Here is a 25,188-nt window from a genome sequence, read left to right on the forward strand (position 1 = left end):
TCTTGATTTTGGCAGTTTAACCATAAGAGGGTTGCAGGCAGATCTTGTGCGACCTGTAGGAATATTTGCGGGACAGAGCCCAGAGAGAGCTGGGGGGGCAAGGCCAGAGAGGAGTCGGTAGAAGACGGAAAGACCACCAACCTGCCTGTGGTGAGTGAGTGAGAGGCCCTTGGAGTTAGCTTCATCGCGGGAGATTCCAATGATTCTGAATGCTTTGGTTTCAACAGCGGGAAGGCGAGCTAGGTGTGAGGCAGGAGCACCAGCCCAGAGGGGAGAGCAGTATTCCATTGAGCTGCGGATGAAAGCCTTGTATGTGGTGAGGAGCTCAGGTGTGCCAAGGAAGGACTTCGCACGACGGAGGATGCCCAGTCGGCGACTGGCTTTGGAGGCCAGATTTGAAATGTGGTTTTCCCAGGAAAGATCATGGCAGATAGTGAGACCCAAAAGCTTGAGTGACAGAACTTCTTGGAGAGGATTATTCAGAAAGTGGATGGGAGGGTTGTCCAGTCGGTCTTTTCGGAGAGACATCGTAAGAGTGTGAGATTTGTCAGGATTGAAAGACATGTTCCACTTGTTTGCCCAGTCTGTGATTTTGTCAAGGTCTGCAGAGAGTGAGGAGGCTGCAGACTGCCGATCTGAGGGATGAAGAATGGAGCGACAGAGAGTAGAGTCGTCAGCAAAGAGATAGAGAGGATTTTCAAGAGAGTCAGAGAGATCATTGATGAAGACCAGAAAAAGCACAGGGCCCAGAACACTGCCTTGCGGAACTCCAGCCTGAACAGGAAGAGGAGATGAGAGAAACCCATTCAGGGCCACACGTTGACTACGACTAGAGAGGAAGTCCGCCAGCCATGCGTAGAGATTTCCATGGATACCAAAAGAGGAGAGTTTGGTGAGCAGAGCGGGGTGCCAGACCGTATCGAAGGCACGTGATATATCAAGGGAGACTGCTCTAATTTCCTGTTTGGCATTGAGGACCTCCATCCATTGTTGAGAAAGCAGAAGCAGCATTTCCAGAGTGGAGTGTCCAGGTCTGAAACCAAATTGATGATCAGAGATCAAGCCATTGGAGAAGAAGAAAGATTTCATATCTGAAGCAATGATGGATTCCATGACTTTGCTGATAATTGGGAGAAGGCTGATTGGTCTGTAGTTGCTGGGATCTGTTTTTGCACCTTTTTTGTGCAAAGCGGTGATGTTGGCAGATTTCCAAGCAGATGGAAGATGACCTTGAGCAAAAAAGAGGGTGAAGAGAACAGAGAGAGGGAGTGAAAGAGCGGAAGACCATGATTTTAGGACCCGTGGGCTGATGCCGTCAGGTCCAGTTGCAGAATCAGAGTCGAGGGTTGACAGAAACTTTTCCACCTTGTCAGGAGGAAAGGACACAGAGTCCAGGAGCAGCTGGGTACGACTGGGTACAGTGGGTAAAGAGAGGGATGGGTTTGGGACACAATATTTAGAGGCAAACACAGAGTTGAGGCATTCAGCTTTTTCATGTGCGGAGTCAGCCGTGTGGCCATTTGAGGTGAGGGAGGGGACGGAGGTGGAAGAAACACCAGAAACAGATTTGACCAGATGCCACCAGGAGTTGGAAGAGGGAGACAGATAAGAGAGTTCGGTCCTGAGAACGGAGAGATATTGTTTCCTGGCTCTCCTGAGGGTGGACACACACACTTGTTTGGGGCTTTGTGAAAGGAAATGAGATTTCCTTCCGTTGGATTTGCTTTCCAGGAGACGAAAGCAAGCTGTTTCTGGGCAATAGCCTCACCACAAGATTCCGTGTACCATGGACGGGAGGAAGGGTATGACAACTGAAGACGAGATGGGATAAATCTGTGCATGAGAGAGAGCAATTTGCTTTGGAAGAATTCCCAGGATGAGTTTATGTCAGAGGCAGTAGAGATGGGAGACCAGTCCAGATGATTGATGGCTGCTTGAAGACCGTGCGAGTTGGCCTGAGTGAAATGCCAGACTCGTCGACGCTGAGGAGGCTCTCTGAGAATGGTCAGAGAGATGTCCACTTTAACAAGCACATGATCAGAAGAGCCGATTGGAGCAGAAGAAGAGCAGCAGACATTTTCAGGGAAGTTAGTCATAACCAAGTCCAGAAGAGAAGATGCTCCGTTGACTGAGATCCGGGTTGGGAAATTGACAGATTGTTTCAGTCCCAGTGAGTCACAGAAGTCCTTTGCTGAGGAGCCATGGCTGGTGAGAGAGGTACCCACCCCCAGCCAACTGGCATGGTGACAGTTGAAATCACCACATATGAGGAAGAGAGAGTTGGGATGGGTAGATAGAAGTTGGTCCATATTATCAGACAGCGAGATGTAGATGGAGTCATCACTGTTTGGTGGACGGTACAACACACATATGAACAAAATGTGGGAGCGAAGGGGAAGCCGTAGCCAAAGGTATTCCTGGGGGTGAGGTGGAGAGAGGGCAGTGCAGGGCGAGTGAGGAAGAGAGTTTTTTTATAAAGATAGCAACCCCACCTCCAGGACGAGGCTCAGGTCTATCATACCGGAGGAGGGAGTAACCTGGGAAAGATACCAAGGAATCAGAGACATCATGAAGGAGGAAAGTTTCTGTTAAGCAGATCACGTCTGGTTTGTCAGAAGCAACCTGTATGGAGAGATCAGTTAAGTTTGAGCGAAGGCTCCGGATGTTTGAGGTCCATACCGTTAAGGAAGAGGAAGGGGGAGCATCGGATGCAGAATATAACGCTTGATTACCGTTTGTTCTGACGTACGGTACGTTCTGACGGGCTTGATTAAACCTTGCTATTATTCAACATATGATTAGATTTTCTGGGGTTCCTCATCATGAATAACACTCAACCCAAACAAAGCCAATGGAAATCTGGTGCAACAAACCTGGGCAGTGTATAATCAGCAGAAGCCTACAGGCCTATAGGCCTAATGTGTTAGGCCCACCAGAAAACCAAGATGGCAACCATATAATTTTGTCTTGTTGCTATGGTGGATGGAGTAAAAAAAAAATCAACCCCCAACAAAAACCCCAACAACAGCATTGCGGAGCTCTTGTAGACCTGTGACACGTCGCAGGTAAAAACTGGAAATTTAGAAGGATGTGGGGTTAGGGGTGAGGGCTAAGAGGGAAGAGGCAGGGGGTAGAACAGATCATGGTTTTGGATGAGGGTGGATTTGAGATGGTGGTGAACAGCTGTCTTGAAGATTTGGAAGGAAGAATAAGTGAATAGAATGTGGAAGATGGTCCCTTAGGTGGGAAAAAGAGGAACAATCGAGTGGGTGTGAGCAGTGATCCTGGTGTTCCGCAACTGCCTTGCAGAAACCTTGGGGAGGGGGGGGGGGGGGAGGAAAGTTTCGGGGTAAGGTTAGGGGTTCCCTTCTGTCTTTTTACGAACGTCAGTTTATGATCGAGGAGCAATTTCATTTCAGTTGAATGTTATATTTTGAACCCAAATTGGAACATGAATCGGAAAACAACCTGTAGTTTAGCATTACGTACTTTGGCTCTGAATTTGTCCCGATTGCACATGTGCCGAATTTGTCCCGATCCATCCGAGTGATGTGTTCCTGATGTGCAGCATTGACAATTTGTGCATGGTTTGTATGTGCATTCCTATCTGTAAAAACGAAGTTGGGGCCTTGCTTTTGGGCCAGAAGTGCATCGATAGGTTTAATGACCTCCTTGTATCTGACACAAGAATAATCACCACTCTGAAAGAACAAGATCAGTTCTTCGGTTAACTTGAATGCTCGGCATATCAATGAGGCTATCGACACTAAACCAATCACAGTACCTAATGGTACAATTGACAACTTGCCCTCCACATTGTCTACAGACTCTAGCGCATCCACAGTTGAAGTCGAGGCAGAATCTATCATGTATGTCTGTGAAAAGAACGTGGTGCCAATAGTTAAGCGTCAAATTTTGATGTGTTGGAAATTGCATGTACTCTACTGCTTTTGATGGTGCTGTCTTAGAGGGGTGCAGAGAAGTGGGTTTCTGTACCTCTTACTATTCCGATGAAACTTGTCCCAAACAGTCTGTGTCAAACTTCCATGGTTGATTACTCTCTGCAAGTTATATTTGAGAGATTCTGCTTTCGAAAAGAGGCTCCTTCTAGCAGGAAAGGTTAGGGGTTCCCGTTGTTCTTTATAAGGGGTTGTAGAACTAACATGTTGTTGTAGAACTCGTACACAGAACTAACATGTTCTTTATAAGGGGTTGTAACTCTTGGATGACCTGAAGGAGGCCTATCTGTGAACTGTCCAGTCTGACAGTATTTTGTCAATGCCCTATAGAAATCGATGACACAGTTGAACATTATCCTGGGAAGTAATGCCAGTCCGAGTTTCCCCCTACTTCCTATCTCACCCCTAAACCATCCTAATGACTCAATCCAACTAATGTGGTCTTAAATGATGCCTCGGCATTCCTCAATTGACTTGGGTCACTTGGATAACCAATTTTATACAGCGTATTAACTTGGCTTTTGTACAAACATGTAAGCAGGTGCGATTGGAGACGTGATTTACACATCAATTTCCAGGATCGCTCAGTTGAGGGAAAGGTAATTGTAGCATTATACGGTCCACATTAAATTTCCTGATTGGATTTCTTTCCTCAATAACCATGGTAATTATTTTTCCCTTTAACCTAAAGCGCTTGTACGTACACAGTGGGAATCCCTATTAGAATTTTTATTCTGTGAAACAAATGAGGTTGTTTATTTCAAACTGGGTGCTCTCTCTTTGTAGCATATATTTATAGTACACAAGTTGTAACTTTAACAACTACAATTTTTTGTTTTAAATCTGATAAACTGTAGATATTTGAAATTTTTGATGCGTTCATAATAAGAGTCGGTGTTTTGTTAGCCTCACCCGTTACAGATGAGTGGTACTGTACACCGGCATCGAGGGAGGGTAAGGGGTCACCTAGACAAATCCCCCAGTAAGATTCTGCATTGTTGAATGCTTTGTCCTGTCTGCCTTCAATTCATCTAGTTCTGAACGTAATGCTTATTGTGACATGGCATAGAGCGCATTTTTATCATGTTATTAAAGCACTTGCGAATGCTAAAAGCTTACTGTCATGGAGGAGAGCATAGCACTCCGAGTGCAGGACGTGAAGATCACACCTTACTTTGCAGTGCATTTGATCATTCATCCCTTTCTCCTTTCTCTTCATGACAGGAGTAATTTTAAAACAGACTCTTAAACCTTTACCATCACATCCACACCAAATGAAGCAGTTACTACTCCCTCAAATTAGACAGCTGCTTTGCCGTGTTTTGTACAAAAGTATTGTCTGATGTCATAGCGCTCAGAACCGTTTCTTTTTGTTTTCACCACTGCAACCATATGAGACATTTGAAATGATGTCTGAATGCTAACGAGGCTTTTCACGCAGCCCTGTGTGTGCGTTTTCAGTGACACTTCTGTTAGCACGAAGCACTTTTAATCTGCCATTGCTAGCACGAAATCTGCAATTCAAATAGTCTTTTAAACATCATTTTCAACATTTAGACGAAAGTTCGGCAATTTCATAATGGTTAACCATAATTGTTGTGTTCCTGGATGCAAATCGGACTCGCGGAAATATAGGAAATACAAGAAATATCTGTGGATGAGGTGTCTGGTTCCTACCGTTTCCTGTTAATCCAAACAAGCGATGGTAGTGGATAGGCAGTGGGTAACTCGTATACACACACACACACACACACACACACACACACACACACACACACACACACACACACACACACACACACACACACACACACACACACACACACACACACACACACACACACACACACACACACACACACACACACGTCGCAAGATCGTCTTGGCGATCGGTGATTCTTAAATAAATCAAAATCAGTGATTTTAAAGAAATCAGTGATTCTTATAACTAAGCGTATATATTTATTTGCAAGAAAGTCTGTCACACCTTATTCATATTTACACAATAAAAAAAAGCGTAATTAATCGGCAGGTCAGGGGAAATTCCCGAGTGATTTAAAAAAAAAACTTATTTTAGACAGTATTTGAACAACACAATGCACAGTATATACAGCAATACACTTTATTGTGATATTTATGGATGAGACGATACATTGGATGTTTTTTTTCAACTTGCAAGATGTTTAAACTTTATTCCCATTCATCATAATTTCATTATTGTGATTGTAAACAACCAGAATATAGAGAAACGGCATCAAGAAAGCTTTAACGCTTCTTCTTCCTCTTCTGCTTCTTCCTCTTCTTCTTCTCTTCAAAGCATGACGTAGAAACTCAGCTACTAATGAGATTGGCAAAACATCAACCGTTACGGATTCGGCCCTAATTATTGTTGGTATTATTCTTATTGTTGGTTCTCAGTAAGGGTTATTGTGGTTAAAAGGTTTAAAAGCGCTCCTGGTAAAATGTGGCTGGAAATCGGATGGTGACCCGAAAGGCAAAAGGGAGCGAGGAAGAAGAGCACGTAAGGCGGAGAAAAAACGAGGCGTTTGGGAACAGCTCCGCACCCAGCTTGGTCGAGCGTCCATGGAGATGGAACTTTGAGTCCTGGAAAGGAATCTCGTGCGATCGTTGATACCGCTGGTGTCGTGGAGAAGCCTGTGAAGCCAGGTACAGGTGGGAGATTCCGGAGAATCTTCGCCTAGCGGCTGCGACCCGAGGAAGAAGATACCGCCATTTCGGGGACCTCACGCGTCGTTCGCGGACCCTTGATTAGTCGCGTCCGCTGGTCCAGCCCTCCGGTGGTTTGCCGAGGATGTGGGTGCGCGACAGCGGCCTTTGAAGAATACGGTGCGGTTCACGACTGCACGGTGTGGGTGCACGTTTGGATAGCGTCTTTGGGGATTCCTCTTTCCACTGCCAATTGGGGTTGGCTGGGACCACGTGACGGTCCCCGCCTTACCTACATCTCTGTTCCCGCCTCATCGCCATCGCCTCTACGCCGGGAGCACCGTTGTGTGCTAGAGACATTGAGAAGGGCTCTGCTTCAGTCCCTGTGGGGGTGCCGTGAGTCTGAGCTGGGGTACCAGCTTAAGATTGGATTGCAGGGGTGATTGCCCCCATTGTTGTAGGGTGCTTTTTGGTGTGCTTTTAATATAATATTTGTTCATAACCCTTGGTGTGGTTTCATTATTGATTTGATTGTTTCATTTGATGGTTTCATTGAGAGTTTCATTATTGATTAATTTCAACAAAGGATAACATATTTTTCTGCCGGGGACCCTCTCGGGGTATGGAGGCTTACCGAGACCAGGGGATAGGGGAGGACCCTGTAACACAACATAAACAATCATTTTATTATCCCCTGCATTTTTTGTCAATATACAACCGCCCAGATCTTCTTCAAACTCAGCGAGAAACTTTTCCTTTAAACTCGGAAAACATTAAGGAGAAACTCAGTTTCTGATAATTTTTCTTCTTCGTCTTCCATACTTGGAAAGCATTATGGAGAAATTCAGCCAGTGTTAATTTTTCTTCAAACTCGGAAAACATTATGGAGAAACTCAGCTATAGATTACCTAAAGGGTCCTTTGTTCACTACTGTAATGTCTGGCTGTGTGGCGTATATAGAGCCTTGCGGTTCTGAAAACACCATAAAACTTTACCATAAAAGGAGTACACCATAAAAGAAGACGAAGATTTTAGGAGCACAGACTGGGGGCCCTTCATCTTGGGAAAGTTAACTTCCCCACCCCCATCCTTCTGGGGTATGTTCCATCACCAATCAGCTTGCTATCGCTTGCCAAGCCAGCCACTCCTTATCAATCGTTTCGTTGGAGTGCTACCTTGAGTGCTTAAGCCACTTGGCGAGCGTCTTCAAGCTTATTGGTAATGGAACATCCTTGCTCCCTCCTCCTGCTCTGCCAACTCCTCCTGCTCCCTCTCCCCATCCTTCTGCTCCCCGCTTACCCCTCCTCCTGCTCTCTCCGCTCACTCTCCTCCTGCTCTCCGCTCACTCTCCTCCTGCTCTCCGCTCACTCTCCTCCTGCTCTCCGCTCACCGCTCACTCTCCTCCTGCTCTCCGCTCACTCTCCTCCTGCTCTCCGCTCACCGCTCACTCTCCTCCTGCTCTCCGCTCACTCTCCTCCTGTTGCCCGCTCACCCCTCCTACTGCTCCCCACTCACCCCTCCTCCAGCTTCCTCCTCCTCTATCCTTCTACCCTCCTCTTTCCATTCTATTTCCCTTCCCTCCTCCCTCCCCTTCCCTTCCTCTCTCCCTTCCTTTCCTTTCCTCTCCCCCTTCCCATCCTCTACCCCTTTCCCTCCTCTTTTCCTCCCTTTCCCTCTCCCCTGCCCCTCCTGACACCCCTCTCATTGCCCCTCCCCTTCTCCGTCCCCTCAACTCTTCTTCCCTCTCCCATCGCCCCTCCCCTCCTTTCCTCCCTTTTATCCCTCTCCCTCCCTACCTCCTCCCCTTCTGCTCTTCCTCTCCTCCCCCTCATCTCCTCCACTCCCTCCCCTCCCATCTTTCTCCCCCTTCCCGTCCTCCTCCTCCTCACACTCCCATCCTCCCCCTCCTCCTCCTCTCCCTCCCACCTCCCCTCCTCTATCTCTCCCTCCTCTCTCCCACCCTCTCTTAATATTCCCATTAGCAAAGCAACATTGCGTTGCCCGGCAATGCCGGGTACCTTAGCTAGTATATTTATAACAGCTTACAGCTCTCACTCCCTCCTTACTCCCAACTGGATTGACAGTAAATATCGGATTAACAATAAAAAAATACAAGAAGACGTCATGCGCAGCACGATACTTGCAAAATCCCCCCCCCCCCCCCAAAGTTTTCCAATGATACAGCAAATTGTCCATTTCATGAAGATTAAAATTTACAATGTTGATCAAAGCTCGGGTCAACAGGATTAAAAGTGATAATTTTTCAGATAAAAAAATGATGATTTTAGATGTTTGACCTTGAGTTGACCTTTGACCTCAAATAGTTGGTTTCCCAATTCAGTGAGGCAATACACAAATGCTGTTCTATTTTCAAGTCAATCGAATGAAAAATGATGGCTTTTTTTTTTTTTTTTTTTTTGTATACAGAATCTAGGCTCATGAAAGCTAAATTTTCAGATGAAAATAAATGATTTTTGAAGTTTGACCTGGAGTTGACCTTTGACCTTTTGACCTCAAATAGTTGGTTTCCCAATTCAGTGAGGCAATATGCAAATGTTCAATTTTCAAGTAAATCAGATGAAAATTGATGGTTTTTCAGATGTAAAGTGATGATTGTGGAAGTTTGACCTTGGGTTGACCTTTTGACCTCAAAAATGGTATGTTTCCCAATTTAGTGACGATATGCAGATGCTGTTCAATTTTCAAGTCAATCGGTTGAAAATTGACAGCTTTTCAGATGAAAATTGATGATTTTTAAAATTTGACCTTGAGTTGACCTTTGACCTTTTGACCTCAAAAATACTTCATTTCCCAATTTAGTGACAATATACAAATGCTATTCAATTTTCAAGTCAATCGGATTTAAAATGGCGATTTTAGAAATTTGACCTCCAGATGACCTTTGACCTTTGACCTCAAAATCAGTATGCTTCTCAATTGGGACGACTTATACAACTTGGTGAAGTTTCGTGACGATCGGTTTAGAATTGTGACCTGTAGGCCCGTGACAAACAGACAAACAGACAAACAGACAGACAGACAGACAGAACCACAAACGCAACCGACCAATATACTTGAAAAATCTTCGATTTTGCAAGTAATAAAGCCCCAGATATGATCTTCCTATCTCTGTTAAGAAACACCCAAACTGGATACAGTGTCTCCCTCAGGGAAGTTTACCTGATATATCTCGCTCACACATTTCTAACTGCTGGCACAAGCTTTGTGTGTTTTCACATTGCGAAGATGTCCTTCGTCGAAGAGTTGGTAGCCATTACATTGTTGGTAATGAAGCACAGCATCGTCTTTTCAATAACTGCAGACATCCATTCAATAAATCCCCAAGCCTGTCATGTTCACACTACGAGACACTCATACCACTCCCGTAAGATTCAAAGTTCATTCACTGGTAGAGATCCGTCAGGGTTTTTGATAGGATGCACTCGTCTAACGATCCTTTGGGCCTTGCACCGACCCGCGTCGTCCGTATATTGCAGTAGCTGTAAGTGTAAGATGTCCCTTTCCTGAGCCCTTTCCTGAGTTTAAAAGGTTGTATAATTCTTTAGGTGTGAAAAGGCACATCACTTTCTCCCAGGTGCAGTTCCAAGTATGTTCAGCCTCCTTTTCAAAGCCTTGTGAGCCATTTTCGGTAACAAACCTTATCTCGCACATACGATATACGATAGCATGCCTCATTCAACATTGCTGCTAAGGGGTTCTGAGCATGCATGCCAAACATTCTGTGGTAGATTACATCATTTCAAAAGTCCTGAATTTTTCTTTTTTTAAATGGAAAAGGAAGGTGTTCATCGGACTTTTCTTTGCAGTTAATGGTTCATGTAATTGCTGAGCATCGGTGGATATTACCTTGAAACCACCTTTGTTAATTTGGCCATGTCAATCTAAAGCAGATGCAGACTATAATAAATGGCTTTTTATATCGCTGTATTATAAATCCAAAATGAAAAGTTAATGAGTTTTGTGCACAAACTATCATAACAAATGTTCATAGTGCTGCTTTTGCAATTTCTTTTCTTGGATGTTGAGAAGCGGCTCTCCTTTTGATACATTGTGGTGCATTTAGGTGAAAGGTTTCACATGTAGGTGAAAGGATTTCATATGAATATACATGTACATGTAAGTTCTTTAATTTTCACAATATTATTATGTTTTTTTCTGAAAAAGTATGTCATATAGTTGTTTTGGTTTTTATTTTTATTTGCTCACATGCTTATACCACAAAATGAAAGTGAGCTGCACACTTTCCAAGCACGGCCAATTTTATTTGACCTCAATGTGGGTATTCCAAGTAAATTTTTAAGTTTCTGGTTCTCCTATTTTGCAAATTGGAGAATAAGAATATTTTTCTTATATGAAAAGTCATCAGGTTTGGGCAATATTAAACAAAGTTTTGAACACGAGGAGTGTTGTGTTGCTTGCCCTTCATATCCGAAGAAGGCCATTCACATGAAATGTGAACAACCTGATCAATTTGCTTATAGGGTAAAGGCTACTTTCACGGACGACCTCTTAGTTCGTTTACTCCTGTTACTGAGGAAATTGTCAAATGTACAATCCTCAAGTCAAACACAAAAACATGTGATCTTGACCCCCTTCCCACCGATTTGTTCATTGAGTGTTTGGACACCCTCCTCCCATTTATTACTGCAGTTATCAATGATTCTCTGACTACGGGTTCATTTCCACTTCTCTTTAAGCAAGCTCTTGTTAAACCACTTCTTAAAAAGCCCACCCTTGACCTTAACAACATGAAAAATTACCGTCCTATCTCCAACCTGTCTTTCCTGTCAAAGATCACAGAAAGAATTGTGCTATCACAGATGAATGACCATCTAGTTTCAAATAATCTTTTCAATTCTCGCCAGTCAGCATATAGACCAGGCCATAGCACCGAGACCGCTCTCCTAAGAATAACCATTGATCTTCTGACCTCTCTTGACTGTGGTAAGGTTTCCGTTCTTGCTCTTTTGGACTTGTCTGCCGCCTTTGACACGATTGACCATAGTGTCTTAATTCATCGTCTTGAAATCACATTTGGTATAACTGGTACTCCCCTTTCTTGGCTGATGTCCTATCTTACTGATAGAGTGCAAACAGTTGTCAATGGCCAGAAATCAGCCCCTTTTCCGCTTTCCTTTGGCGTTCCCCAGTGCTCAGTCCTGGGACCTATCCTCTTTCTTTTGTACACTCAGCCTCTATTTGATCTTGTTGCCAGACATTCAGTTGATCACCACGCCTTTGCGGACGACAATCGGCTGTACAAAGGAAGCACGATTCAACAAATCGTGCCCACTGTTGAAGTGTTAGAAGGCTGTATTGCCGACGTGAAGGCGTGGATGACCCAAAACAAACTTCAGCTGAGCGATGCTAAAACAGAGTCTATGATTGTAAGATCACACAGATGTCCTCTACAATGTTCACTTCCTACCACTATTCATGTTGGTGAAACCGATGTAAACTTTGTTTCGTCAGCCAAGAACCTTGGTGTGGTTTTCAACTGTAACATGACATTTTCCAAGCAAGTACTTCAAACTTGCATATCAGCATACTTTCAGCTGCGAAAGATCGCATCCATTCACCACTTTCTTACTCCTCAAGCTGCTCTAACTCTGGTCTGTGCCCTTGTCCTCTCAAGGCTAGACTATTGTAATTCTTTGTATGCTGGCTGCCCTCAGTTTCTCTTGGATAAGTTACAAAAGGTTCAAAACTCTGCCGCTCGTCTTGTCTGTAAGGCGAAGAAGTCTGACCATGTTACTCCGCTTCTTCAATCTTTATTCTGGCTGCCTGTCTCTGCTCGTGTGCAATACAAAATTTGCACACTATGTTATAAATCATTGTGTGGAACGGGACCTCACTATCTCTCCGATTTGCTCACTCTCTATGAACCTCGGCGACGGCTTCGTTCAAGCGACGACTCTATGACCTTAGAGCCGCCACGCACCAGCACCAAGTCATTTGGCGAGAAATCCTTTTCCTTTGCTGCACCTCTGCTCTGGAATGACTTGCCTTCCTCTGTTCGACATGTTGACTCTCTTCCTGCCTTTAAAACCTCCCTCAAAACCTATCTGTTTCACAAGTCTTTCAAAGTCTAAGTCCTGTTTTCCCTTTGGTTTGAGGTGGGACAGAGATCGAGAGTATGTCTGTGTACATGTGCGGGGGAGGGAGGGGAGGAGGAGGGGGAGTACACATCTGTGGGTTTTGAATGGGGAGGGAGAGGAATAGGGCAAGAGTGAAGGTGTGTCTGTGTGTGTGTGTGTATGTTTGTGTATGTTTGTGTATGTGTGTGCGGTGTGTGTGCGTTCGCATGATAATGTAAAGCGCCATGAGGGTCGTTTACTCTGCTTGATGGGGCTATATAAGACTCCTTTATTATTATTATTATTATTATTATTATTATTCTTATTATTATTATTATTATTATTATTATTATTATTATTACTTCTCACACAGCAACCGCACTCTTAGATCTTAGTGTCAAGCAGTCTCAAAGACCAGACAATTTGCTACCCTTGGTCCAGGCAAGAAATTGGGGAATTTAGCAAGGATTCCGACGATAGCTCGCCTATTCTTCACGAAAGATATCATGGGATCTTATATCCTCCACCTAATGCTAGCAGATGAGACACCCAGTTTAATGTTCATTCAAGGGATAACATACATGCATGATGTATTGCTCTGCCTTGAAACACTCTGCACTGATGACAGCCTATACTGCGTCGAAATTCAAACCTAACCGGTACAGCTCGGAGGTGGATAGTACGTAGAGAGACCCTAGTCAACAGTGTAACAATCAAGGAGTCCAACGAAGTCATTTTGACACTCAATGTCACAGGCAGCTATCAATTCCCTTTCATAATGATGACATAATTGGTCATAAAATCTGTTGAGCTGCAGTACTGTGCAAAAGTTTGGGTTATTTTCACCTTTTTGGTGATATTCCTCGTTAGACATAAATTGTGGGAAGTTAGAAATTTGCAATCTATATTATAATAGCCGTAGATGATTCTGTCTGTCTGTCTGTCTATCTGTTGGGTGTCTGTCCGGGGTGTGGCTTACTCGGTTTGCAGAGTCGCTCCACCCATAGCTCCACCCATTCTGGGAGTGGCTATAAACAAATATCCACCATTTTATTAACTCGCATAGCTTTGAGTCCTGTTTTGTAGGCCCGTGGTGTCTTGCTCTCCCCCAGTTTTATTTCAAATCAAATTCGATAAATCATTTCATTTTTCACAGTCGCTAACATAGTTTTAGACTCGGTTGAAAAAAAACGGGAAGAAAATCCGATGAAAGTTGCCGTTTATAGAACGAAATGAATTCTCAAAGGCCTGTAACTTCAAGGCCATTGAGTCTCTCTCACGCCTTTATCTCCAATCTAACTCACCATATGATTTCATTTTTATCGATGGTTTTACTTTTAGACTCGGTGTCAGCAATAATTGAGAACAATCCACACACGCGGGAAAATGCAGAGATATATTTTTTAAAATCGCGTCATTGTGTATCATACACCGCCCAACATGACACCGCCGGCAATGTGTCGATATATATTAAAAATTCGCTTTTGCTTTTCCGTTATGATATATTACTATTTCGTTTGATGATAGTCGTCACAAAAACGTCAACAATGATGCCGACATATATTTCTTGGTTTTTATTTCATTCAACATATTAGCCGGAAGTAAAATATGTTTCAGGAAATTACCGAGAGATATTTCTTCGTTTTTTTTATTAGTTATGTGCGCATACACTTTAAATAGGTTTATTTGAAATCTTTAATTTTCCACAAACATTCCACACACGCGGGAAAATGCAGAGATATATTTTTTAAAATCGCGTCATGGTGTATCATACACCGCCCAACATGACACCGACGGCAATGTGTCGATATCTATTTTAAATTCGATATATCATTTCATTTTTCACAGTCGCTAACATAGTTTTAGACTCGGTTGAAAAAAAACGAGAAGAAAATCCGATGAAAGTTGCCGTTTATAGAACGAAATGAATTCTCAAATGCCTGTAACTTCAAGGCCATTGAGTCTCTCTCACGCCTTTATCTCCAATCTAACTCACCATATGATTTCATTTTTATCGATGGTTTTAGAGTCGGTGTCAGCAATAATTGAGAACATTCCACACACGCGGGAAAATGCAGATATATTTTTTAAAATCGCGTCATGGTGTATCATACACCGCCTAACATGACACCGACGGCAACGTGTCGATACATATTAAAAATTCGATATATCATTTCATTTTTCACAGTCGCTAACATAGTTTTCGACTCGGTTGAAAAAAAACGGGAAGGAAATCCAATGAAAGTTGCCGTTTATAGAACGAAATGAATTCTCAAACGCCTGTAACTTCAACTTCAAGGCCATTGAGTCTCTCTCACGCCTTTATCTCCAATCTAACTCACCATATGATTTCATTTTTATCGATGGTTTTGGACTCGGTGTCAGCAATAATTGAGAACATTCCACACACGCGGGAAAATGCAGAGATATATTTTTAAAAATCGCGTCATGGTGTATCATACACCGCCCAACATGACACCGACGGCAACGTGTCGATATATATTAAAAATTCGCTTTTGCTTTTCCGTTAAGATATATTACTTTTTCGTTTGATGACAGTCGTCACAAAAACGTCAACAATGATGCCGACATATATTTCTTCGTTTTTATTTAATTCAACATTATTAGCCGGAAGTAAAATATGTTTCAGGAAATTACCGAGAGATATTTCTTCGTTTTTTAAAATTAGTTATGTGCGAATACACTTTAAATAGGTTTATTTGAAATCTTTAATTTTCCACAATATAATTTACTTGCCATTTATCATTTGATGATTACGAGACAAATTCCTCTTGAGGATCGTGACAATTCATGCGCTGCGTGGAAACTTCTATTTCCAAAATGAATGAGACGATCGATGAAGAACGCAGACTTGAACAGGATGCAGCAAGAAAACGAATGAGACGGGCGAACGAGTCCATCGACGAACGTCAATGCAAACTTGCGGGGTCACCCGTGGGAATCCCACGGGCATGGATGTGTGTGACATTTCGACATATTGAGTTAGATGCTGCACATTCATTTTTACAAAATGGTTACTGGCAAGTCATCAGATCCAGAAATGGTGTAAAAACCACCGTTTAGAGGCCATTTTTCCCCGCAAAGCGGGGGTTGGCCTTTTCGGGGACCGTGGTAGTTGTTGTTTTTTTGTCCCCTTTTTGAAGCAATGTTTTACGGCCGGATGCCCTTCCTGACGCCAACCCTTTTTGCCGCCTTCAACGACAAACAGGGAATTACCAGTGAACTGGTACTCAATTAGCCGACCTCGGAAGGATGACAGGCTGAGTCAACCCCCCTGGCATTAATTCGGCGATCGACCGAGATTCGAACCCAGGATCCTAAGCCGGCACCCTAGCCGCTAGCCCAACACCAGAAATGGTGTCATGAACACAATTTATTTACGCACAAGCACAAAAGCAAGACGGGCCGATTTCCGATTCCGACGGGTCGACGGGCGAGACGGGCCGATTTCCGATTCCGACAGGCCGATTTGGAGCAAGAAAAAGAACGAGACGGGAGAAAAAGGAGAGAAACGAGACGGGGAAAGCCGATTGGAGAGGCGAGTGAGGCGCGATTGGAGAGGAGTGTGAGGCGCGATTGGAGAGGAGTGTGAGGCACGATTGGAGAGGAGTGTGAGGCGTGATTGGAGAGGAGTGTGAGGCACGATTGGAGAGGAGTGATTGGAGGGGAGTGTGAGGCACGATTGGAGAGGAGTGTGAGGCACGATTGGAGAGGAGTGTGAGGCGCGATTGGAGAGGAGTGTGAGGCGCGATTGGAGAGGAGTGTGAGGCGCGATTGGAGAGGCGTGTGAAGGATTGCAGAGGAGAGGAGTGTGAGGGATTGGAGAGGTGAGGGATTGGAAAGGAGAGGGATGTGAGGGTTTGGAGAGGAGAGGAGTGCTAGGTGGAGAGAGGAGAGTGTCAGGTGGAGACAGGAGAGTGTCAGGTGGAGACAGGAGAGTGTCAGGTGGAGAGGAGTGAGGGGTCACATATTATGTGAAATAACTAAATTCACACCATTTCTGGATCTGATGACTTGCCAGTAACCATTTTGTAAAAATGAATGTGCAGCATATAACTCAATATGTCGAAATGTCACACACATCCATGCCCGTGGGATTCCCACGGGTGACCCCGCTAGTCTTAGTATAATAGAGCAAACGTATATGGTTGTCGTTATGTCGTTATGTTTATATGCGACGAAAACGTCTTCTTCTTCTTCAAATAAATTTATCACCCTCTTAATTAACCCTCTTAATTGCGTTAAGACTGCTGAGACCCCTCAGACCTTTGACGACCCTTTAATTCCTCCAAAACCCTTCAGACCACCAAGACCCCTGAAGACCCAAAAACATCCTGAAGACCCAAAACACCCCAAAGACCCAAAATACCCTTCAAGTCCCTGAGGCTCAAAAAAGACCCTGAATACCCAAAGACCCAAAACACCCAGAAGACCCAAAACATCCTGAAGATCCAAAAGACCCCGAAGACCCAAAACACCCCAAAGACCAAATGGTGCTGAATACCCAAAAGACCCCAATGACCGAAAAGACCCTGAAGACCCAAAACACCCTGAAGACCCCAACAACCCTTAAAGATGCTTTAGACCCAAAATACCCTTAAATACCCCAAATAATCAAAACACCCAAAGACTCTTAAAGACCCAGAGGAAAAAAAAAGACCCTTAAGACCCAAAAGCCTCTGAAGACCACCGACGACCCAAAAGACCCTGAAGACCCAAAACACCTCAAAGACCCAAAATACTCTTAAATGCCCAGAGGATCCAAAGACCCTGAAGACCCCAAATGGCCCTGAAGACCCAAAACACCATAAATACCCAAAAGACACCAAAATGGTCAAAGATTCCTACTCCTCTGCAACAACGTGTGGTGAGGCTTGCGGAGCGCGCCGAGTCACGCTAGTATAGGTAACTAGCAGAAGTACCTGGCATTGCCGGGTGGGGGAGGGGAGGGGAGGGGGAGGGGAGGGGAACGGGGGGAGAGCGAGCCCCTTGGTAAAGCGAGCGATTTTTTTTTTCATAGCGTTCATAGCGTTTCATAGCGTCATAGCGATTTTCTTTTTCATAGCGTCATAGCGATTTTTTTTTTTTTCATGCGTCATATCGTCATAGCATTCATAGCGTGTCAATAGCGTCATCGCGTTTCATAGCGATTTTTTTTTTCATAGCGTCATAGCGTCATATCGTTCATAGCTTCGTAACGTTTCATAGCGTCATAGCGTCATATCGTTCATAGCGTCATAGCGTCATAGCGATTTTTTTTTTTCATAGCGTCATAGCGTCATAGCATCATCACGTGATCGCTCTGAGCGAATCAGCGCCCACCTGCGCTGATTCGTTGATTCCGTGCGCTGAAATGCGCTGAGGTAAATATGAATAAAAAATATGGATCGTCAAATATTTTGAGTTCGGCCATGTTCGTCCCAGGCTCAATGGCCATGTCTATGCCAAATATCAAGCACGTAAGCCTCTCCATTTAGGAGTCTATCGGTAACATCACACACACACACACACACACACACACACACACACACACACACACACACACACACACACACACACACACACACACACACACACACACACACACACACACACACACACACACACACACACACACACACTGTGTTTTATATATATAGATGGATAATTCTAATTTCTGTGAAAGTCAATTCATATCAGTTACCTTTTAAAGTATATTAAATAAATTGGGAAATTGAAAAAGTTTGGGGATTTTTGTACACTAAATAATAATAAAAATTTGAAGTAATCAACACCAGAGGCATTAATGTGAATATGTGAAATAAGTTTTCATCAGCTTATTTCCTGGCTTGAAAGTCTGAGTGGGTTCAGAATGGTGCCAAGAAGGAACTTACAATAGAACATCGTGTGAAGATCCAAACTCTGTGAGAAGGGCGGGCACACGATGAAGAAAATAGCAGAAAAGCTGAAGATCTCTGACAATGGTATGAGGTACACTTTGAAATGCCTGAAATACACCAGCTCAGTACATGATAAGAAAAGGCTAGGAAGACCCAGAAGAACCTCCCCAAGGCAAGACAAGCACTTGAGGTTGCGCAGCTTGCACGATAGACAAAATCAAGTCGGCAACTGATAAATGAATTGAGAGCAGGCCTGAAATGGCAACACGGAAACATCTCATCTAGCATTGTGCTGCTGCTGCTGCTGCTGTGACTACTACTACTACTACTACTACTACTACTACTACTACTACTACTACTACTACTACTACTACTACTACTACTACCACTACTACCACTACTACCACTACTACCACTACCACTACCACCACCACACCACTAAGGGGCGTAACGACCACCATAACTATTTGTCTTCCACCTTCTGCCAACATTCTGTCAATGCCATTGGCGTACTGACAGCCAAGATAGTCTTTTGGCTGCCCCAAGGACGGCATCAGGTTGGTGACCATGACAAAGGTTCATGGCAAATTCCAGGAAAATATGGGGCGGTACATGTTCACTTTTAGTGGACATGTGCACGCAGGGAGTGGCATCTCCTTGCGCACCAAGAGTGATCGGGCCACATCAAGTGATCTCACAAATGATCCTGTTTGAGACTCGGTCTTATTATCAAAACCCAAGGATGCGGCATTATCATCATTTCATCACATATGGAACATTGCAAGATGTCTTGGTCATTTCTTATGTGTCCAGGTCTCAACCATGGAGGAGAAGAGGTAGGACACATCTCTATATATAAGGAGGAGTGTCTGTGTGTGTGTGTGTGTCTGTCTGGATGTCCGCTTATAACTCAAGAATTACACATCAGTGAAAAGTTTTAGGACACAGATTCGGAATCAGCCTAAAATCTCGGTGGTTTTAGGCTACGTTTTATTTTAATATCAATGGTTTAAAAAAAACCGCGCCAGCTGCAATTCTATGGTGTAGTTTGTGGTGGCGCTAGACGTTCGGGGTGTATTGCAATGGTTTGTCGGGTTTGGCTGTGGGTCCAGAATAGCTCCCATTTCCTTATGTTCTTCCACTTTTATTTTGATGCTTCTGTTACAACGCCTTCCTTATCTACCTTATATCCCCCCAACGAGGCCTCTACATAATTTCATGCGGCAGAATTTCGTGCATTTTGAGTGAAATGAGACGAAGTTGTAGGAGGAAGAAGAGGCACGGTCACTGTGGAGGCCTTGATCGTGAGTGGAAATGGCGGGAATTGCGTTTGTATCGCAAAGTAAAGGATCTGCATTCATTTCTGAACTTGCATTGGTGGATTGTTATATACACAAAGAATTAAGTTAAGCACCCCTACACAACGAATTAAGGTAAGCACCCCCTAATATATATTCTTTGTGTATATGTATACATTGGCATATATTCTAAGGTATGTGAGATCAAATAATGATTGGTATGACATTAGCAATTATCCATTGATGAAATTGAGTGATCAAAGTGAAAAAAAGTGATTGGTTGAGTCAGTGATCCGATCACGTGGGTCCTACACACGTTATTGACGCAAAGATCGCTAGAGATCTTCTCAGAACAATGACTGTACGTTAGAAAACATAAACGTCATCCACACTGTCCGTGATGGACCTATAGCTCCATACTTAAATTGAGGTGAAAATATGCCTAAAATTCCCAAAAAATTTCACCTTAAATTATTCAGAATAAAATATTGAAAACGGCATGATTGTTATGTTTTTATGTGACCATAATATCACTTCTCCAGAAAATATAGCAATATCATGGGTATATTACACTGTTTTGACGACAACAAACTTGTAATGTGCGAGGTTGTAAAAAAACGGGGGGGGTGCTTAACTTAATTCTTTGTGTATACATCTGCATTATTTTTCATAAAAAACTTTATGTTGAACTTGAAGGCTCCAAGCATGGACTATATATATAGCCCTCATTGAGGTAAAAATAAAAGTAAAAAGCCTGCTATTGGTTGCCAAGCTAGCCGTTCCCCCCTTCCCCTCCCCCCTCTCCCTCCCCCCTCCCCCCTTCCACTCCCCTCCCACCTCCCCCTCACCTCCCCCCTCCCCCCTCACCCCCTCCCCCTCCCTCCCCCTCCCTCCCCCCTTCCCCTCCACTCCCCCCTCCCCTCCACCCTCCCCCCTCACCTCCCCCTCCCCCTCCCCCCTCACCTCCCCCTCAACTTCAGAAGACTTGGGGAAAATGTGATGCACAGCCCTGTGTGCAGAAGGCTGATTGCAGCAGGTCTCTCTCCATGGCAGAGTTGCAGCAAAGAAACCACTGCTGAGACTACTGAATAAGGTGAAAATTATTTATTTATTACAAAATTTGCAAGACGACCAGATTGGGCAATTGAATAACCAGGCGGAATTGGGTACACTGGTCTGATGAATCAAAGTTTGAACTTTTGGATCTAATAGACGCGTTTTTTTTTTGTTTTTTTTTGTATACAAGATCGAGGCTCGTGAAAGACAAATCACAAAATCCCATCACACAATCAATCACATTAATCACAAAAAAAAAAAACGGACACATAAAGCAAGATAAAGGGAGCAGGAGACAAGATGGGTAGAGAGAGGGAAGCACACAAGTACAACATTTGAGAGCAGGGACATCGGAAGATCTGTGGGAGGGAGAGGGCTTGGAGGGAGGAGGCGTGGGAAGGGGGCGGGGGGTGGGAGAGGTATAAAACGCATGGACACTGCTAGGACACCTTCGGTGGCAGAGGTAATCAATGCAACGCTAACAAAAGGTAAGATACTTCAGCACCATGCAGTTCCTAGTGGCACTCATTTAATCTGAAGGGGATTCATTTTCCAACAATGAGATAATGATCCGAAACACATTTCCAATGTAGTAAAACAGTATTTGGAGAACAGGGTTACAGCTGGTGTGGTCTGTGTTGGAATGGCCACCCCATCTCGGATTACTTGGAAACAAAGAACAAGAGGAACCCAACTAACCTTGTAGAATTGTGGAATGTTCTACAGGATATTTGGCACAATATTCCTGAATGAATGCTTCAGTCGTATATAGGAAACAGGAAGCATGGGTAAAACAGTGACGGCACTCAATAAGGCAAAGGGGGTGGACACACAAAGTATTTATTACCTCCGCCACCAAAGGTGGATGGAGGTTAGGTTTTCACCCCTGTCTGTCCGTTTGTGAACAAAATATCTCCAAAAGTTGTTGACTGATTCGGACGAAATTTGGCAGAGATGTAGCGTATGTGACAAGGACGAAATGATTAGATTTTGGTGAAGATCCGGATTCGGATTCGGCTACTGGAATTTTTAAAGTGATTCTTCACCATTGGGAGATGGGACCAAAAACGATACATAGCAGGATATCTCAAAAAGTTGTGGACGGACTTGGACTAAAGTTGGTGGACAGGTCGTGTGTGTGACAAGGAAGAATCGATTCAATTCTGGTGAGGATCTGAATCTGGATTCGGATATAACTATTAAATTTTTAAAGTGTTTCTTCACCATTGTGAGACAGGGCCAAAAGCCATGGAACCACATTTAGGAACCACCTTTAGGAACCACCTTTAGGAACCACCTTTTGGAACCACCTTTAGGAACCACCTTTAGGAACCACCTTTAGGAACCACCTTTAGGAAGCACATTTAGGAAGCACCTTTAGGAACCACCTTTTGAAACCACCTTTTGAAACCACCTTTTGGAACCACCTTTTGGAACCACCTTTAGGTGGTTCTATGGCTTTTGGCCCTGTCTCACAATGATGAAGAATCACTTTTAAAAAGCCATACATAGCAGGATATCTCAATGTTATGGATGGATTTGGACGAAACCTGTTGGACAGGTTGTGTGTGTGACAAGGAAGAATCGATTAAATTTTGCTGAAGATCCGGATCCGGATCCAGATGGTATAATATTTTAAGTGATTCTTCACCATTGAGTGATATGGCCAGCCAGGTGGGGGTTTGCTCTCTACTGAGTGCCGTTCTAGTTGATACTATAAAATGACACTGTTCTTGTTATTTATTTCATCTGTTTGTTTCACACGTATTTATAAAGGTTGTTAATTTATAATAATGATAAACACACATGACTGTTATCAATTATAAATATATGAATTTACCTGAAAGAGTATAAATATCATTGGAACAACGCAAACTTTTGCACAGTACTTTATATGCGGGATAATTTTTTTTGAACTAACCTTACTTCGAGCCGATGCAGCTGGAATACATATTTGAATGAATGAGTGAAATTAAGGAATAATTTGTGAATAATTTTTCATTGATTGCTGACTGCCGAATTTGAATCATGCTATGGTTGTTCTTACCAAACATAGTCAACCTAATGTTGATGGCTTTGTGGTGTATTCCACATCAGACAAGATGTAAGCTGAGTCTATGGGCCTACCACTTTCCCATCGCAGACAGGTCGGTGGCCTCTTGGTCTTCTCCCGCCTCCTTTCTGGTCTTGCCCCCTTTGCTCTTTCCATGCTTTGTCCCCCCAGGTTTCTGCAGAGCTGACATGGTCCACCATCAACCCCCTTCTGGTGAAACTCCCAATATCCAGGATCACTACTCATCTCCACTCATTCATTCCACTTTTTCCCACCAGTGTAAACAACTTGCACTTTCTCTTTAATCTTATTCTTCCCTCCAGATCTTCAAGATAGTTGTTCACCACTCCCAATCCAAAACCATGATTCTTTATATCCCTGTTAACCCACTCCTCCCCCATGCCCACCTCTTTCTAAGTTTCCAATGTTTTCTTCCTGAGAGTTTGCGTCTGTAACCATCTTGTCCAACCTGCATGTCCTCCCCTAGCCCTCATTCTTCCCTACATCCCTTGTCTGTCTATCTCACTCTATTTTGTCCCTCGAAACTGCTGACCAGGGTGCCATGATGGTGTGTTGTCGTCCCCTCTCTCTTTCTACTGTTACTTTTTCTCTGCTGTGTCCTGATCCATTCTGTGTTCTAGCTTTTCCATGAGCTTTGACTTTGTATACCAAAAAAATCAATATAATTATGGGCACATGATTCATGATGGTAAAGATACCAAATATCTATGGAACCATCTCCCAGAGGATCCTCTTTCTCACTCATCCCTCCAGGACTTCAACCATATCTTGTCACTTCATTTCTGACCCAAGATCTTTGTTACCTTCATTAACCGTTTCTAACTCAATCATTTTACTTGTAAGTTTCAGTCCTGCTCTCCTGTTCCTCTTTCCTGTTCGTTCATTCCCTTGATGTTTGTCCCACCGTCAGTAATACCTTGCTCTACCATGAGCCTCGTTCCTGTAAAGAAAAAAAGTATATCAAAGCCTGCCTTCGCTTATCGTTGTCAGTTCAGGTGTCTGTCTGTACACCAGGAAGTTGTCAAATAAGATGAGATAACCAAGTGACTTGCATTGTTGTTGGAATACTTGCCTTTGCTATGCTTTTGCATGCCTGAAGCTACATTGGCATTTGGCATTATCTTGGAATGCACTTTCAATGCAACCAGCATGGTTAACTCTTGACAGCGATGATGACCTGGCTATATGCCTGGCTATAAAGAGTACGTGGTTTAGCTGCAGGCAGCAAGGAGCAGAAAGCTGCAGAAGAGAAAACGTTTCTGAGCAAGAACATGTGGACCCAAGTTGGGGAAAGCGCTGAGCGGTTTATCTCATTCTATTCAGTGGAGGACTTGACCAGTTAGTCAAAGATTGCCAAAAACCGAGGAATATTTGTATTCTTCACCATTGACTGTGAAGCCGGATGGCTCTGGACCTGGACCACACCTGTCGCATTCCTGTTGATCTAATCCATTTAATTGTGTACCATATTTTTAACGGGCCACTGTAACCTTCTTTTTTTTTTGCGTTTCATCAATATCAAATAATATTTTTGTCTAATATCTATCTATAATTCCAGTAATCTCTGTGTGTATGTGTGTGTGTCTGTGTGTGTGTGTGTTTGTCTGCGACCGCTGTTTCTCGACAACTACCGGTCCGATATACTTGAAACTTGCCAGGTATATTGCTGGGGACCCGAGGATGTGCCTTTTCAAGGTTTGAAATTAATCAGACAAGTGGTTCCCAAGGTATGGTCACCGTACTCGCAAGCCGTTCGCTTTGGCTTTGCGAATGGACCAAACCATTTCATGTAAATAGAGGGGGGGGGGGGGGGTTCTGTGGTCGTTACTGCCACGTGCAAGCCGTTCGCTTTGGCTTTGCGAATGGACCAAACCATTTCATGTAAATAGAGGGGGGGTTCTGTGGTCGTTACTGCCACGTGGTTTCAAAGTTTTTTTTTGTTGTTGTTGTTTGCACGCATTGTTTTTTGCACGCACGTACGGGCAAGCACGTACGTGCGGGCACGCCCTAGTATTATTTAATTCGCACAAGATTCAGTGTGGCTCTGAGACGAGCATGCTAGGAAATGAGCTATCCTTTTAATTTATTTATTTATTGTACTCGTTACCTCCACCACCTAAGGTGGACTGAGGTTAA

The 25,188-nt window shown here is 43.7% G+C and overlaps 1 protein-coding gene across 4 annotated transcripts in view; it reads left to right on the top strand.

The window, feature by feature from the left end:
- The window catches only part of LOC137432254 (protein kinase C epsilon type), a 238,626-nt gene that overhangs the window by 36,815 nt on the left and 176,623 nt on the right, over window positions 1-25,188 (top strand). The gene's annotated exons all lie outside the window — the stretch shown is intronic.

Source organism: Myxine glutinosa, chromosome 1, assembly GCF_964187855.1.
Source record: "Myxine glutinosa chromosome 1, kmMyxGlut1.1, whole genome shotgun sequence".
Classification (NCBI taxonomy): domain Eukaryota; kingdom Metazoa; phylum Chordata; class Myxini; order Myxiniformes; family Myxinidae; genus Myxine; species Myxine glutinosa.